Source organism: Gracilinanus agilis, chromosome 1 (assembly GCF_016433145.1).
Source record: "Gracilinanus agilis isolate LMUSP501 chromosome 1, AgileGrace, whole genome shotgun sequence".
Classification (NCBI taxonomy): Eukaryota; Metazoa; Chordata; class Mammalia; order Didelphimorphia; family Didelphidae; genus Gracilinanus; species Gracilinanus agilis.
The window spans coordinates 484,127,533-484,132,584 of NC_058130.1; positions in this window are offsets into that span (position 1 = coordinate 484,127,533).

Sequence of the window (5,052 nt, forward strand, 5' to 3'; positions counted from 1 at the left end):
ATTAATCTGTACTGAATAATAATAATAATAGCTATAACTGTATGTGGTATTGCAAAAGTATTAGTGAAGATAATAAGCTTTAATAAGCATAACATTTCACTAAATTCCAGGATATGTTATATAAATAATAGTTATTATTATTGATGAGCTTATTAATCACATGTAACAGATTTATGTTACATGTAATTATTTTAATGCAAATAGAATTATGTAATAATTTACACATAATATTTGTAGAATTTATATGATTCTCACTGATTACTAATTATATGTTTATAAAAACATATAAACACATAAAGCTCAAAACTAGCCTAAGAATTTGAGGATATTCTGGACATGATTTTAAGATTTATAAAGAACTATACAAATGTTATCTCATTTGACCCTCACAACTACCTTGGGAAATTGATGCTATTATTATCCTCATTTTACAGATGTGAAACCTGAGGCTGAGAGAAATTAAATGAGTCACATAACTAGTAAGTGTCTCACATAGAATTTGAACATAGATTTTCCTGACTCCAAGTCCAACACCATGTCACTTCTGTATTCTTGAATGAATTCTGCAGGGTTAGCTTCAGTTAGGGAGGTTTTAGTATCTGTTTCACTATCCCTTTAGTCATTTCCTAAAAAAACTTTCTGAAATATAAACTAGAGGTCATTAGATATCCCCTGTCCTGTAAGAGGAATTCTTGCCTCACATGCAATTGATTAGCATAATGGGTAAAGCACTGGCTCTAGAGTTACAAAGACCCAAGTTCAAATATGGCCTCAGTCATTTTCTAGCTGGGTAAACCTGAGCAAGTCATTTAATCTCTGCTTGCCTCAGTTATCTCAATTGTAAACTGAGGATAATAAAAGTACCTATTTCCTATGGTAGTTATGAGCATCAAATGAGATAATATTTGTAAAGCCCTTAGTATAGGCCCTGGTACATAACAGGTGTTTAGTAAATATTAACTATTATTACAAGCGACATACATACAGCACAGGGGAACAACACTGACACATAGGGAAAGTTAGCTAGATAACCAAACTTATCAGTCGTCCTGATCTATCATGAAGGGGATCTCCCTTGGCTTTCTTGTTCTTCCCTCTTCTATTGCCGTCCTCTAAAGGCCAGTTTAGGAACACTATTTACAAAGCTAGTCTTGTTTTGCTTTTTTTTTTTTTCCTTTTTAATCTTTACCTTCTGCCTTATACTAAGTATCATTTCCAAGGCAGAAGAGTAGTAAGGACTAAGCAATTGAGGTTAAATGACTTGCCCAGGGTCACACAGCTAGGAAATATCTGCATCCTAATTTGAACTCAGGACTTCCTATCTTCAGGCATGGCATTCAATCCATTGAGCCGCCTAGCTGGCCCTCTCCCTGCTTTTTATATGCTGCATTCAGGCAGTTTCATCATTAGAAGTTAATGCCTCTTAGGGTTATTGGCAGGACCTGCTTATCTCAAACCTAAGTAACTGTTGTTTTTTAATTTTTTTTCCAAATTGCTCTATGCTGTTTTTAAAACAAAGCATTTGTTAGAGATTACTTATTTTAGAACCTGAGAGACAATGTAGCGTAATAATGAGCATCAATACAGATAACTCAGCCTGCTTGGTAACTTGTCTCTCCCATAGAATGAAAGTTCTTTGACAGAAGGGACTGCTTCATTTTTTGTCTTGGTATTCCTGGAGCCTGGAATGGTGCCTTTAATAAATGCTTTGTTCATTCATTCTCAATGTCTTTTTCTTATATGATCCATCAATCATATACCTACTATGAAGATGGGATTAACTCTCCCCTCACCCACTTTTAGATTTAATCACCAGAAGCATATACACCCCACTTATCTTTAAGTATGGGGAGGTCTGTGACACACGTGTGCAATAGTGGGTGACCAATTAGAATCTACCAACTTCCCCCTGGGCAGTTCTAAGCAAAGCTATAGTTACAATTGGTCTACGTAAAGTGGAAGGAAGGCACAGGAAGTGACAAAAGTGGCAAGAACATCCTGTGAGCAGTTTTTTCACCTTTGAACTTGACCTTGAAGGAGCTCTGGTGTGGACCTTGGACAGCTCTTGGATTTTTTCCTTAGAACTACCATGTGGGTGAGTAAAAAAGGCTGACTTCCTTTCTTGGCTTTTCTGAGAGGTACTAGCCTCCAGAGAGGCCCCTCATCTTGAAGGAGGCCTTGTGGATAAAACCCTTGTTTAATTTACCTCTGAGCCCCTTTTGCTGGGGCCTCTAAAGCACTGCCTGGTTCTGACCAGGCTGGAGTGATTATCTACTCTCTCTCTGATTCCCTTACTTTCACTCTTTCTCCTTTTGTAAATAAAACTACCATAAAAAGTAATTCTCACTTGAGTAATAATTTTGGCAACCCCCATTTTTATATACTTAGTACAATCTTTAATTTTTAACCCTTACACTACTATGGTCAGGAACTATGAAAAGAAAAATTAATCAATCTCGGCCCTCAAGGAGTTTATATTCTAACAGAAGAAGTGATGTTCACATTTAAGTATATGAAAAATGGTTGAGGTGGGATTGGGAAGGCACTGGAAACCGAGAGGATATAAAGGAAAGCCCAAATATAGGAAGCAGAGCTTGACCCAAACAAAGGAAAAAAGAGTCCTTAAGATGTGAAGACAAGGAGGCATGAGATGAGGCACAATGTTAAGGAAACAGGAGTGAAGAACATTTTCCTAAGTGAAGAACAAATTCCTATGTAAAGAACAATAGGACCCATTTGGGCTGGATTCTTAAATGTGCAAAGGGCAGCAATGGACAATAAAGCTAAAAAGGGAGGTAGAACTAGATTGTGAATAGCTGCAAGTGGCCCAAAGAGGAATTTCTATTTGTTCTTAGAAAAAGGACCTGATGGAACTTATTGAGAAAGGAAGTAATACGGTCAGACCTATTTTCAGTCAATAATCAATAAATATTGAAGGACTACTATGTGCCAATCCCTGTGTAAGGACTGGATAAATAAGTGCAAAAAGAAAGTCCCTTCCTTCAAGGAACTTACAATCCAGTGGTGGTAAACCTTTTAGAGACATGTGCCATGTTCAGTCCCCCTAGAGACCAGGTGTCATGCCCTACCCAGACCAAGTGCCCACCCCTACCCCCCACTCCAGACATGGGGGGGCGGATGAAGAGAAACAATGTACTCAGGCATGGTGGGGAGGGGGTCAGAGCAGCTCAACCAGTCCTTCTGCCTTTCTAATAACAAACTCTAGAGGGCTATATAGCATGCATGACTTTTCTAGTACACAAGTCATAGGTTTGCTACCACCTTTATAATCTAATGGGGGAAGAAAATACAAGAAAGGAAACTGGAAAGATAGGAAGGGCAGGAAGGAAGGGTACTTGACATGGGGATGTTTTGGAGATATACAAATGAAGAGTTACTTTGCCTAGGCTTTCATCTTGAATGGAGGTTCTGGGATGGTAATGGCAAACCTATGGCACACATGTACCTATGTATAGCCATTTTTGATGACATGCGGCCGCCTGCGGCCCCATACAGAGAAGTATGGGACTGCACGCTAAGGATGAAACATTTGCTGTTGTGTAGTGTAGACACTCTGTGCACTATAGATGACAATTCTACCCATATTAATTTACCTATTTTGGTTCATTAAATATAGTTTATATTATAATTATACATTTTTGTTATTTAAACTATAAATATTGTGAAATTATGGTGTTTTTTTTTCTCAAAGTAACACACCACTTGAGTTATGCTCAGTTTTTTGGTGAATTTTGACACACCAAGCTCAAAAGGTTGCCCAATACTGTTCTGGGAGGAGTTCTTTCATTCTACCTTACAATCTGAGGAAGAGTCCCTAGGGCAAAAGATCTTGATAAGGTGTGTCCAAGGCTAGAGTTTAGGAATATTACTTAAGGACAGATGTGTAAAATGGATCAGAAAGAGTGGAAGTTGGAGGGCCAATTAGATGGATTGCAATAATCCATCTGCATTGAAGTCATGAAGGCTTGCATTAGTACATAACCCTAACAGTAGTATTATTGGGTCAAAGTGTACAATGATTTTAGTTATTTTTTTTTTTTTTTGTAAACTGCCAACTTGCTCTACAAAAATAATCCATTAAGTGTACAATAAAGTGGTGCCAAATCACAGATTTGGACTCTTAGACCTGGAAGGGACTTTAGGTATCAATCTACTTGCCACTCTCCTTTTACAGAGGAAATACTCAGTCATAAGTTCATGTCTCTACTAGGACTAGAACCTACATCTTCTGATTCTTGGGCCAGCATCTTTTCAGTCATGTTACTAAAATTGAGGGTCCCTCAGGGCAGGCACGTGGGCACCAAGCATTCAATAGTAACAGTCCCTAGTCTCTTGACCCAGAACAAGCAGCTAAACCAGGAGAGGGACCCCTTAGTTAATTCCAGGAACACTCCGGCTCTCACCTATCCTCTTTGGGAAAATATAAAGTCCAGGGACGTGAGACTCAGGCATTGGCTTTATTCCCTTCTTTGCCCTGACTTTAGTATCTCCCCAGTTTCTCCCACCATTACTCTCATAATCTTACATAGTTCTTCTTTTAAATGAGATGGAGAACTTCTAGGCCTGGGCAAACATTTCCCCTTCCTCAGAGCAGCCCAAACCCAAACAGGACCTTCCGATTCCTGAGTCTTTTGCTCAATATCAACCCTTCCTCCTCCCATTTTCATCCTATTTGGCCTCAGGAAAGTTTGAAAAGCAGGTAAGGACAAAACTTTTAGGGAAAGACAAGAAGATTGATGAGGGAAAGCTTTTTCTAGGAAGACATAACCCTCTAGCAAGGGTGGAAGTGTTGTCTCCCTTCCCACTTTTACTCATGGTCAGATATCATCAGGGGAAGGAGGACCAGGACTCAAGTTGTCATTAGTCCCTGGGATGCTTCTTTTCCCCAAGTGGCTGAGTCATAATTGTTGGTACTGAAGGGATCTGGCAGCCTCAACCGCATCCCAGAAAACACACACACACACACACACACACACTCCTCCTCTCTCCCTCTCTCTCTCTCTCTCTCTCTCTCTCTCTCTCTCTCTCTCT